Consider the following 13,331-nt stretch of genomic DNA (forward strand, 5'->3'; position numbering starts at 1 on the left):
TCTTTAGGCACCTATGGTAACAGGCAGATTACAGTAAATCAAACACCCTACACAAAGGGACAGGTAAAGTATGAACATATGAGGGAGCTCTGACAATTTAGAGAACTTGAGCATTTGAACTACCAGAAACAAAGGTAAACATACCTGTTTACACAAGTGTTGTGATCCACATTCCCTTTTACTCCAGACCCACAGTCTGTTCCCAAACAGCAAGCACATGGCAGGCAGAAGAGAATATTATATTTTAAGGACAAGGTATATTTAAAGTCAAATTGTTTATTGAGCATATCATGGAAGAGTAGCAGGAACACCAGGCTAAATCAAAAGCATAACCGTAGAACCTAAAAGTGTGTCAGCAATATTGGCAAGTCAGAAGTCAATTTTAGTCGTATGGTTATAAAAACCATTTATACCATTGTAGCGTCCACCCCTGTAAACAATTTGCATGACGCTGGACAAGTGAAGGAGATCCTCATTTCAAACAAGAGCCTTAGTTGGCACATTTCCCCACCTCAGTTACCTTTTCTTCTAAAGGGAGGCACAGTAACAGGGGAACGACAATTAAGGAGTTATGCAAACCAAATTATGATCTCCCTAGTTGAGTGGTCGGGCGGTCTGTTCAAGGCTTGACGCTTCCGCTGAGGCGCCGGACGCTATTGCTGAGGCGCCGGACGCTATTGCTGAGGCTTCTGCTGAGGCGCGGGGCCGGACGCTTCTGCTGAGGCGCCGGGGCCTGACGCTTCTGCTGAGGCGCCGGGGCCTGACGCTTCTGCTGAGGCGCCGGGGCCTGACGCTTCTGCTGAGGCGCCGGGGCCTGACGCTTCTGCTGAGGCGCCGGGGCCTGACGCTTCTGCTGAGGCGCCGGGGCCTGACGCTTCTGCTGAGGCGCCGGGGCCTGACGCTTCTGCTGAGGCGCCGGGGCCGGACTTCACACTTGACGGGGCATTGTGGCCAGTAGATTCTGCTGACGTGGCATTGTGGCCAGTAGATTCTGCTGACGTGGCATTGTGGCCAGTAGCTTCTGCTGACGTGGCATTGTGGCCAGTAGCTTCTGCTGACGTGGCATTGTGGCCAGTAGCTTTAGCATTTGGACTAGGCACCACACTTGCTTTGGCATAGGATCCAGTTGGTTCAGGTCCAGTGTAGGCATGATGCCCATTAGAATTACCTAGAAAACAAAATAAACATTGTGGTAAAATGCCAGCCTTAAGCTATCGGAACTAGACTGATTTGAACTGAAGTAGTGTAAACCAAAACACACCTTTAAGTGTAAAACAAGTTATCCCTCCAATTAGCAGACAGCAAATCCAAGAAACACTACAAAACATTCAGACAGTTAAACACAAGTAACCAGTGAAACTTTAAGACAAGGTAAACCAACCAGATGACTACATTGAAAAACTAACCTCAACGAGAGTCCAAAAGTCACAGCCATTTTAGTGATCAAAACCACAACGGTATTAAGAACAAATGCCAGAGAGACACCTTGACCGAATATCCCTGTTGCTATGTCAAACAGCTGTTTTGGTTGCACCTCATAAAGGAATCCCAGACCCTTCTATCCTGGATGGCTAATTATGTACAGCTGTTAGCCAATGAACTTCATTTCAATTGGTTCAATTTCCCAATTGGATTAGGTGCTCTGGATTTCATTCAGCTGGTGTACACTGGTGTGCTGGAGGGTGGAGTTTGCACATTGATATTTTTTTTCATCTTTATTTAACCAAGTTGGCTAGGTGAGAACAAGTTCTCATTTACAACTGCGACCTGGCAAAGATAAAACAAAGCAGTGAGACACAAACAACACAGAGTTGCACATGGAATAAACAAACATGCAGTCAATAATACAATAGAGAAAAAGTCTATATACAGTGAGTGCAAATGAGGTAAGATAAATTAGGTAGACAATAAATAGGCCATAGTGGCGAAATAATTACAATTTAGCAATTAAACACTGGAGTGATAGATGTGCAAAAGATGAATGTGCAAGTAGAGATAGGTACTGGGGTGCAAAGGAGCAAAAAATGAATAATACATTATTTTATGGGGATGAGGTAGTTGGATGGGCTATTTACAGATGGGCTATGTACAGGTGCAGTGATCTGTGAGCTGCTTTGACAGCTGGTGCTTAAAGTTATTGAGGGAGAAATGGGTCTCCAGCTTCAGTGATTTTTGCAATTCGTTCCAGTCATTGGCAGCAGAGAACTGGAAGGAAAGGCGGCCAAACGAAGAATTGGCTTTGGGGGTGACCAGTGAAATATACCTGCTGGAGCGCGTGCTACGGGTGGGTGCTGCTATGGTGACCAGTGAGCTGAGATAAGGCGGGGCTTTACCTAGCAAAGACTTATAGATGACCTGGAGCCAGTGGGTTTGGCGATGAATATGTAGCGAGGGCCAGCCAACGAGAGCATACAGGTCGCAGTGGTGGGAAGTATATGGGGCTTTGGTTACAAAACTGATTGCACTGTGATAGACTGCATCCAATTTGCTTAGTAGAGTGTTGGAGGCTATTTTGTAAATGACATTGCCGAAGTCAAGGATCGGCAGAAAAGTCAGTTTTACGAGGGTATGTTCGGCAGCATGAGTGAAGGATGCTTTGTTGCAAAATAGGAAGCCGATTCTACATTTAATTTTGGATTGGAGATGCTTCATGTGAGTCTGGAAGGAGAGTTTACAGTCTAACCAGATGCCTAGGTATTTGTAGTTGTCGACATATTCTATGTCGGAACCGTCCAGAGTAGTGATACTGGACGGGCGGGCAGGTGCGGGCAGCGATCGGTTGAAGAGCATGCATTTAGTTTTACTTGCATTTAAGAGCAGTTGGAGGCCACAGAAGGAGAGTTGTATGGCATTGAAGCTCGTCTGGAGGTTAGTTAACACAGTGTCCAAAGAAGAGCCAGAAGTATACGGAATGGTGTCGTGTGCGTAGAGGTGGATCCGAGAATCACCAGCAGCAAGAGCGACATGATTGATGTATACAGAGAAAAGAGTCGGCTGGAGAATTGAACCCTGTGGCACCCCCATAGAGACTGCCAAAGGTCCGGACAACAGGCCCTCCGATTTGACACACTGAACTCTGTCTGAGAAGTAGTTGGTGAACCAGGCGAGGCAGTCATTTGAGAAACCAAGGCTATTGAGTCTGCCGACAAGAATGTGGTGATTGACAGAGTCGAAAGCCTTGGCCAGGTCGATGACAACAGCTGCCCAGTATTGTCTCTTATCGATGGTGGTTATGATATCGTTTAGGACCTTGAGCGTGGCTGATGTGCACTCATGACCAGCTCGGAAACCAGATTGCATAGCTGAGAAGGTACGGTGGGATTCGAAATGGTCGGTGATCTGTTTGTTAACCTCTTACATCTAGACGTTCCGCTAGCGGAACACCTGCTCCAATATCCAATGATGGGAGTGGCGCGAAATACAAATTCCTCTAAAATCCGAAAACTTCCATTTTTCAAACATATGACTATTTTACAGCATTTTAAAGACAAGACTTTCGTTAATCTAACCACACTGTCCGATTTCAAAAAGGCTTTACAGCGAAAGCAAAACATTAGATTATGTCAGCAGAGTACCCAGCCAGAAATAATCAGACACCCATTTTTCAAGCTAGCATATAATGTCACAAAAACCCAGAAGACAGCTAAATGCAGCACTAACCTTTGATGATCTTCATCAGATGACACACCTAGGACATTATGTTATACAATACATGCATGTTTTGTTCAATCAAGTTCATATTTATATCAAAAAACAGCTTTTTACATTAGCATGTGACGTTCAGAACTAGCATACCCCCGCAAACTTCCGGGGAATTTACTAACAATTCACTAAATTACTCACGATAAACGTTCACAAAAAGCATAACAATTATTTTAAGAATTATAGATACAGAACTCCTCTATGCACTCGATATGTCCGATTTTAAAATTGCTTTTTGGTGAAAGCACATTTTGCAATATTCTAAGTACATAGACCAGCCATCACGGGCTAGCTTTTAGACACCCGGCAAGTTTAGCCTTCACCAAAATCAGATTTACTATAAGAAAAATGTTATTACCTTTCCTGTTCTTCGTCAGAATGCACTCCCAGGACTTCTACTTCAATAACAAATGTTGGTATGGTCCAAAATAATCCATCGTTATATCCAAATAGCGGCGTTTTGTTCGTGCGTTCTAGACACTATCTGAAAGGGTAAATCAGGATCGCGCACATGGCGCATTTCGTGACAAAAAATTCTAAATATTCCATTACCGTACTTCGAAGCATGTCAACCGCTGTTTAAAATCAATTTTTATGCAATTTATCTCGTAAAAAGCGATAATATTACGACTGGGAATCTGCTTTTCGGTAAATAGAGGGAAAAACAGAAAGACGGGGCGGCCAGTGCACGCGCCTAAGCCCTTTGTCCTCTGATAGACCACTTAGCAAAAGCGCTCGTGTGTTTCAGCCAGGGCTTTGAATTACGTCATTCAGCTTTTTCCCGGGCTCTGAGCGCCCATGGAAGCCGTAGGAAGTGTCACGTAATAGCAGAGATCCTTTGTAATGGATAGATATGACAAAGAAGGCAAAGAAATGGTCAGACAGGGTACTTCCTGTACAGAATCTTCTCAGGTTTTGCCCTGCCATATGAGTTCTGTTATACTCACAGACACCATTCAAAGAGTTTTAGAAACTTTAGGGTGTTTTCTATCCAAAGCCAATAATTATATGCATATTCTAGTTTCTGGGCAGGAGTAATAATAAGATTAAATCGGGTACGTTTTTTATCCAGCCGTGAAAATAGAGGTTAACATTCATCAATCCATTACAGCTCAGACACACCGGTAGGATTGTCAAATGTTTGCCTGCCGATTAGTATTTAACACCTCCAATTATTGTCGGCAGTCAATCTCTTTTATGTTTTATCTTTCAACTTGCCAGATTTAAAAATAACCTTACTGGGAAATCACACTTTGCAATAATCTGAGCACTGCGCCCAGAAAAATACGCTTTGCTATACAGAGAAACGGCCATGTTGGAGAGATCTAAAATCGAAAATACTATGTAAATAATCCATTACCTTTGATTCTCTTCATCAGATGTCACTTCCAGGAATCCCAGGTCCATAACAAATGTAGTTTTGTTCAAAAAAGCTCATCATTTATATCCAAAAAGCTCCGTGTTGTTAGCACATGATCTAAGCCAGCCGGACTTCTCGTCATGAACGAGGGGAAAAAATATATTTACGTTCGTTCAAACATGTCAAACGTTGTATAGCATGAATCATTAGTGCCTTTTTTAACCAGAACATGAATAATAGTCAAGGTGGACGAATGCATTCTCTTTTATAACGTACTGGAACAATGGTACCCAACATCAACTCGCGCGCCAGAGTCTAATCGGCCATCACCGTTCCATGGCTCTTGTTCGGTCAGATCTCACAGTAAAAGACTCAAAACACTTTGTAAAGGCTGGCGACATCTAGTGGAAGCAATAGGAAGTGCCAAAACATTCATCAACCCCTGTGTGTTTCAATGGCATAGGCTTAAAGGTAATTCAACACATCAGTATCCACTTCCTGTCAGAAAATGTCTCAGGGTTTTGCCTGCCAAATGAGTTCTGTTATACTCACAGACACCATTCAAACAGTTTTAGAAACTTTAGGGTGTTTTCTATCCATATATAATAAGTATATGCATATTCTAGTTACTGGGTAGGATTAGTAACCAGATTAAATCGGGTACGTTTTTTTTTATCCAGCCGTGAAAATACTGCCCCCTAGTCCCAACAGGTTAAACAACACATCCTAGATCTGAATGAAAGAAATAATCTTAATAAATACTTTTTTCTTTACATAGTTGAATGTGCTGACAACAAAATCACACAAAAATAATCAATGGAAATCCAATTTATCAACCCATGGAGGTCTGGATTTGGAGTCACACTCAAAATTAAAGTGGAAAACCACACTACAGGCTGATCCAACTTTGATGTAATGTCCTTAAAACAAGTCAAAATGAGGCTCAGTAGTGTGTGTGGCCTCCACGTGCCTGTATGACCTCCCTACAACGCCTGGGCAGGCTCCTGATGAGGTGGCGGATGGTCTCCTGAGGGATCTCCTCCCAGACCTGGACTAAAGCATCCACCAACTCCTGGACAGTCTGTGGTGCAACGTGGCGTTGGTGGATGGAGCGAGACATGATGTCCCAGATGTGCTGAATTGGATTCAGGTCTGGGGAACGGGCGGGCCAGTCCATAGCATCAATGCCTTCCTCTTGCAGGAACTGCTGACACACTCCAGCCACATGAGGTCTAGCATTGTCTTGCATTAGGAGGAACCCAGGGCCAACCGCACCAGCATATGGTCTCACAAGGGGTCTGAGGATCTCATCTCGGTACCTAATGGCAGTCAGGCTACCTCTGGCGAGCACATGGAGGGCTGTGCGGCCCACCAAAAAATGCCACCCCACACCATGACTGACCCACTGCCAAACCGGTCATGCTGGAGGATGTTGCAGGCAGCAGAACGTTCTCCACGGCGTCTCCAGACTCTGTCACGTCTGTCACATGCTCAGTGTGAACCTGCTTTCATCTGTGAAGAGCACAGGGCGCCAGTGGCAATTTGCCAATCTTGGTGTTCTCTGGCAAATGCCAAACGTCCTGCACGGTGTTGGGCTGTAAGCACAACCCCCACATGTGGACATCGGGCCCTCATAACACCCTCATGGAGTCTGTTTCTGACCGTTTGAGCAGACACATGCACATTTGTGGGCTGCTGGAGGTCATTTTGCAGGGCTCTGGCAGTGCTTCTCCTGCTCCTCCTTGCACAAAGGCGGAAGTAGCGGTCCTGCTGCTGGGTTGTTGCCCTCCTACGGCCTCCTCCACGTCTCCTGATGTACTGGCCTGTCTCCTGGTAGCGCCTCCATGCTCTGGACACTACGCTGACAGACACAGCAAACCTTCTTGCCACAGCTCGCATTGATGTGCCATCCTGGATGAGCTGCACTACCTGAGCCACTTGTGTGGGTTGTAGACTCCGTCTCATGCTACCACTAGAGTGAAAGCACCGCCAGCATTCAAAAGTGACCAAAACATCAGCCAGGAAGCATAGGAACTGAGAAGTGGTCTGTGGTTACCACCTGCAGAACCACTCCTTTATTGGGGGTGTCTTGCTAATTGCCTATAATTTCCACCTGTTGTCTATTCCATTTGCACAACAGCATGTGAAATTTATTGTCAATCAGTGTTGCTTCCTAAGTGAACAGTTTGATTTCACAGAAGTGTGATTGACTTGGAGTTACATTGTGTTGTTTATGTGTTCCCTTTATTTTTTTGAGCAGTGTAGTTTTAGCGGCAAATGTCTTCTGTAGACAAAGGAACATTCCTTTCCCAATACTGAAGAATTTTTGACAGTTTTACGGTGTCAAAACCGCCCCCCCCTCTTCTCTTATGTGGGTGAGATGGGTCTGATCATCGTCAGCCATTTGCCAAGCTGATATGAGGCCTTGGATCCTCAGCCTGGAGAGGCATGACACCTTTAAGCTATTTACTGGATTCAGCTTCTGAAGCCAAGTCTTTGCCGCTTTTCCATAAACTATTTACCCGTAATCAATTGTCGTCCTGATTCGAACTCTATAAATATCTTTCAACGATTGTCTGTCAGCACCCCATTCATAACCAGAGACCGAGCTCATAAGATTCAGCACCTTCTTACACTTTATTTCAACATTTATGACATGATCTTTCCATTTACAGTACCAGTCAAAAGTTTAGACGCACCGACTCATTCCAAGGTTTTTCTTTATTTATACAACTTTCTACCTTGTAGAATAATATTGAAGTCATCAAAATTATTAAATAACACATACGGAATAATTTAGTAACCAAAAAGGTTTCAAACAAATCAAAATATATTTGAGATTGTTCTAAGTAGCCACCCTTTGCCTTGGTTGGCATTCTCTCAACCAGCTTCATGAGGTAGTCACCTGGAATGCATTTCAATTAACAGGTGTGCCTTGTTAAAAGTCCATTTGTGGAATTTCTTGCCTTCTTATTACTGAGTTTGAGTCAATCATTTGTATTGTGACAAGGTAGGGGTGGCATACAGAAGATAGCCTCATTTGGTAAAAGACCAAGTCCATATTATGGCAAGAACAGCTCAAATAAGAACATGAAGGTCAGTCAATCCAGAAAATGTCAAGAACTTTCAAAGTTTCTTCAATTGTAGTCGCAAAACCATCTAGCGCTATGATGAAACTAGCGCTATGATGAAACTAGGTCTCATGAAGACGGCCACAGGAAAGGAAAACCCCAAAATACCTCTGCTGCAGAGGATAAGTTCATTAGAGATACCAGCCTCAGAAATTGCTTCCTGATTAAATGCTTCACAAAGTTCAAGTAACAGACACATCTCAGACTGCGTGAATCAGGCCTTCATAGTTGAATTGCTTAAAAAAAACTACTAAGGACACCAATAATAAGAAGAGACTTGCTTGGGCCAAGAAACACGAGCAATGGACATTAGACCGGTGGAAATCTGTCCTTTGGTTTGATGAGTCCACAGCATTCTGCAGCGATACGCCATCCCATCTGGTTTGCGCTTAGTGGGACTATCATTTGTTTTTCAACAGGACAATGACCCAAAATACACCTCCAGGCTGTGAAAGGGCTATTTGACCAAGGAGAATGATGGAGTGCTGCACTACCCGACCTCTACCCAATTGAGATGGTTTGGGATGAGTTGGACCGCAGAGTGAAGGAATAGCAGCCAACAAGTGCTCAGCATATGTGGGAACTCCTTCAAAACTGTTGGAAAAGCATTCCAGGTGAAGCTGGTTGAGAGAATGCCAAGAGTGTGCAAAGCTGTCATCAAGGCAAAGGGTGGCAACTTTCAAGAATCTCATATAAAATATATTTTGATTTGATTAACACTGTTTTGGTTACTACATGATTCCATATGTGTTATTTCATAGTGTTGATGTCTTCTATTATTCTACAATGTAGAAAACAGTAAAAATAAAGAAAAACGCTTCAATGAGTAGGTTTGACCAAACTTTTGACTGGTACTGTACACTGAAAAAATATAAACACATATAAACACATTTAGAAGGTTGTAATCTATGGATTTCATAGGACTGGGCAGGGGCACAGCCGTGGGTGGGCCTGGCCCACTTGAGAGCCAAGCCCAGCCAATCAGTGACTTTTCAATGAGTTTTCCCCACAAAAGGGCTTTATTACAGACAGAAATACCCCTTCGTTTCATCAGCTGTCCGGATGGCTGGTCTCAGACGATCCCACAGGTAAAGAAGCCGGTTGTGGATGTCCTTGGTTGGCGTGGTTACACGTGGTCTATGATTGTGAGGCCGGTTGGACGTGCTGCCAAGTTCTCTAAATCGAAGTTGGAGGCGGCTTATGGTAAAAAACTGAACATTAAATCCTCTGGCAACAGATCTTTTATTTTAGCTCATGAAACATGGGACCAACACTTTACAAGTTGCGTTTATTTTTGTTCACTACAGTTTACTCATGTCTCCCTATGAAAGTGTAGAAGTAGTACTGCAACCTGTCCAGTAGATGGCAAGGTGTAGGCCTGTTCATAGCACTCAAACTGGATTCTGTGACATGTGGATCAGATTGATGCCATCAGATTATTTTCTGAAAAAATGTTTATAAACTCAGATCGATCTGATCATGGATAAATGATCACAGAATCCAAATCATTCAGACCCCCCCACCACCAAAAAAAGTTTCAAAGCAGCGCCAGAGGACATGTACCTCTGTCACAAATGTAGTGCTTTAATCAAACATTTTATTAGAGTCCACACTTGCAGCTTTAGATTTAATTCCTCTATGAACAAATTGTCAGTAACTAAACGTCCCTTTTTCAGGATCCTGTCTTTCAAAGATGAATTGTAAAAATCCAAATAACTTCACAGATCTTCATTGTAAAGGGTTTAAACATTGTTTCCCATGCTTGTTCAATGAACCATAAACAATTAATGAACATGCACCTGTCGAACGGTCGTTAAGACACTAACAGCTTACTGACGGTAGGCAATTAAGGTCACAGTTATGAAAACTTAAAACACAAAAGAGGCCTTTCTACTGACTCTGAAAAACACAAAAAGAAAGATGCCCAGGGTCCCAGCTCATCTGCATGAACGTGCCTTAGGTATGCTGCAAGGAGGCATGAGGACTGCAGATGTGGCCAGGGCAATAAATTGCAATGTTCGTACTGTGAGACGCCTAAGACAGCGCTACGGGGAGACAGGATGGACAGCTGATCGTCCTCGCAGTGGCAGACCACGTGTGACAACACCTGCACAGGATCGGGACATGGGAACATCACACCTGCGGGACAGGTACAGGAAGGCAACAACTGCTCGAGTTGCACCAGGTACGCACAATTTCTCCATCAGTGCTCAGCCTGTCCACAATAGGCTGAGAGAGGCTGGACTGAAGGCAGGTCCTCATCGATGTCGCCTATGGGCACAAACTCACCGTCGCTGGACAAGACAGGACTGGCAAAAAGTGCTCTTCACTGACGAAGTCAGCGGTTTTGTCTCACCAGGGGTGATGGTCGGATTTGCGTTTGAGCGTTACACCGAGGCCTGTACTCTGGAGCGGGATCGATTTGGAGGTGGAGGGTCCGTCGTGTCACAGCATCATCGGACGGAGCTTGTTGTCATTGAAGGCAATCTCATCCTGTGCGTTACAGGGAGGACATCCTCCTCCCTCATGTGGTACCCTTCCTGCAGACTCATCCTGACATGACCCTCCAGCATGACAATGCCACCAGCCATACTGCTCGTTCTGTGCATGATTTCCTGCAAGACAGGAATGTCAGTGTTCTGCCATTGCCAGCGAAGAGCCCGGACCTCAATCCCATTGAGCACGTCTAGGACCTGTTGGATCGAAATGTCCGGGAACTTGCAGGTGCCTTGGTGGAAGAGTGGGGTAACATCTCACAAGAAAGAACTGGCAAATCTGGTGCAGTTCTTAATGCATCTGGTGTCCACAACACATTATTCCATTTGTTAGTCACATCTGTGGAACTTGTTCAGTTTGTCTCAGTTGTGAATCTTATGTTCATACAAATCTTTGTATGTTAAGTTTGCTGAAAATTAACACCTGACAGTGAGAATTCCCCCAGTATAGTTGCTTGAAAATCCTAAAATATCCAGAACGCTAAGTGTTTTTTGAAATTGTTTGAAGCCTTGATAACAAAAAAGCAAAAGTAGTTAGTCACCAGCCAGGCTTAAGAAACAATTCATATTTACATCTCTAGATAAGCTCTCACTTTGTACAAAATTAAGTGCACCTTTTAAAATCTAAAGTTTCTGCCAGGGGGTTCTGCAAGTGCAACCTCATTGTGGTCAGGTAGAAATGGATTGTGCAGAAGACCACATTGAGAGTTGACATATTTTTACAGCTGAAAGCGATGAAGATTGCATCCATGTGTCTGGCCAGACCAACATTGTAGAACAGGCAAAATGAGTCAAGTTGATTTAATGTTTCTGAATAAGGCCAAGGAGAAACTTTAGCGTCCCTGGGACAGGTTAGTGACAGGCAATGGGACGATGAGGTAAACTGCACTTTCGCATTCTTTAGGCACCTATGGTAACAGGCAGATTACAGTAAATCAAACACCCTTCACAAAGGGACAGGTAAAGTATGAACATATGAGGGAGCTCTGACAATTTAGAGAACTTGAGCATTTGAACTACCAGAAACAAAGGTAAACATACCTGTTTACACAAGTGTTGTGATCCACATTCCCTTTTACTCCAGACCCACAGTCTGTTCCCAAACAGCAAGCACATGGCAGGCAGAAGAGAATATTATATTTTAAGGACAAGGTATATTGAAAGTCAAATTGTTTATTGAGCAGATCATGGAAGAGTAGCAGGAACACCAGGCTAAAATCAAAAGCATAACCATAGAACCAAAGTGTGTCAGCAATATTGGCAAGTCAGAAGTCAATTTTAGTCCATTGTAGCGTCCACCCCTGTAAACAATTTGCATGACGCTGGACAAGTGAAGGAGATCCTCATTTCAAACAAGAGCATTAGTTGGCACATTTCTCCACCTCAGTTACCTTTTCTTCTAAAGGGAGGCACAGTAACAGGGGAACGACGATTAAGGAGTTGGGCAAACCAAATTATGATCTCCCCTAGTTGAGTGGTCGGCGGTCTGTTCAAGGCTTGACGCTTCTGGTGAGGCGCCGGGCCGGACGCTTCTGCTGAGGCGCTATTGCTGAGGCGCCGGGCCGGATGCTATTGCTGAGGCGCCGGGGCCGGACGCTTCTGCTGAGGCGCGGGGCCGGACGCTTCTGCTGAGGCGCTTCTCCTGAGGCTTCTGCTGAGGCGCGGACGCTCCTGAGGCTTCTGCTGAGGCGCCGGACGCTTCTGCTGAGGCGCCGGACGCTTCTGCTGAGGCGCGGACGTTCTGCTGAGGCGCGGGGGCCGGACGCTTCTGCTGAGGCGCCGGACGGCCGGACTTCACACCGACGGGGCATTGTGGCCAGTAGATTCTGCTGGACGTGGCATTGTGGCCAGTAGCTTCTGCTGACGGGCATTGTGGCCAGTAGCTTCTGCTGACGTGGCATGTGGCCAGTAGCTTCTGCTGACGTGGCATTGTGGCTTCGTAGTAGCTTCTGCTGACGTGGCATTGTGGCCAGTAGCTTCTGCTGACGTGGCATTGTGGCCAGAAGCTTCTGCTGACGTGGCATTGGCCAGTAGCTTTAGCATTTGGACTAGGCACCACACTTGCTTTGGCATAGGATCCAGTTGGTTCAGGTCCAGTGTAGGCATGATGCCCATTAGAATTACCTAGAAAACAAAATAAACATTGTGGTAAATGTCAGCCTTAAGCTATCGGACATTAGACTGATTTGAACTGAAGTAACCTAAACCAAAACACACCTTTAAGTGTAAAACAAGTTATCCCTCCAATTAGCAGACAGCAAATCCAAGAAACACTACAAAACATTCAGACAGTTAAACACAAGTAACCAGTGAAAACTTTAAGACAAGGTAAACCAACCAGATGACTACATTGAAAAACTAACCTCAACGAGAGTCCAAAAGTCAAAGCTATTTCTAGTGATCAAAACTACAAATTATTAAGAACAAATGCTAGAGAGACACACCTTGACCAGAATATCCTGTTCTATGTCAAACAGCTGTTTTGGTTGCACCCTCATAAAGGAATCCCAGACCCTTCTTATCCTGATGGCTAATTATGTTCAGCTGTTAGCCAATGAACTTCATTTCAATTAATCTCCCAATTGGATTAGGTACCTGGATTTCATTCAGTTATGGTACTGGTGTGCTGAGGGTGGAGTTTGC

The 13,331-nt window shown here is 44.5% G+C and overlaps 2 long non-coding RNA genes across 2 annotated transcripts; both read right to left on the bottom strand.

The window, feature by feature from the left end:
* Positions 1–990: 990 nt before the first annotated feature.
* Positions 991–1,529, bottom strand: LOC123739886 (uncharacterized). Its single transcript, XR_006767987.1, has 3 exons — positions 1,407–1,529; positions 1,262–1,317; positions 991–1,168 (listed from the first exon to the last, which is right to left on the bottom strand). It is a non-coding gene; the product is annotated as an uncharacterized lncRNA (long non-coding RNA).
* Positions 1,530–12,637: 11,108 nt separating this feature from the next.
* On the bottom strand, positions 12,638–13,074 carry LOC123739884 (uncharacterized). The gene is made up of 3 exons (XR_006767986.1): positions 13,052–13,074; positions 12,906–12,961; positions 12,638–12,812 (listed from the first exon to the last, which is right to left on the bottom strand). It is a non-coding gene; the product is annotated as an uncharacterized lncRNA (long non-coding RNA).
* Positions 13,075–13,331: the final 257 nt, after the last annotated feature.

Source organism: Salmo salar, unplaced genomic scaffold (genome assembly GCF_905237065.1).
Source record: "Salmo salar unplaced genomic scaffold, Ssal_v3.1, whole genome shotgun sequence".
In the NCBI taxonomy this organism is placed as follows: Eukaryota; Metazoa; Chordata; class Actinopteri; order Salmoniformes; family Salmonidae; genus Salmo; species Salmo salar.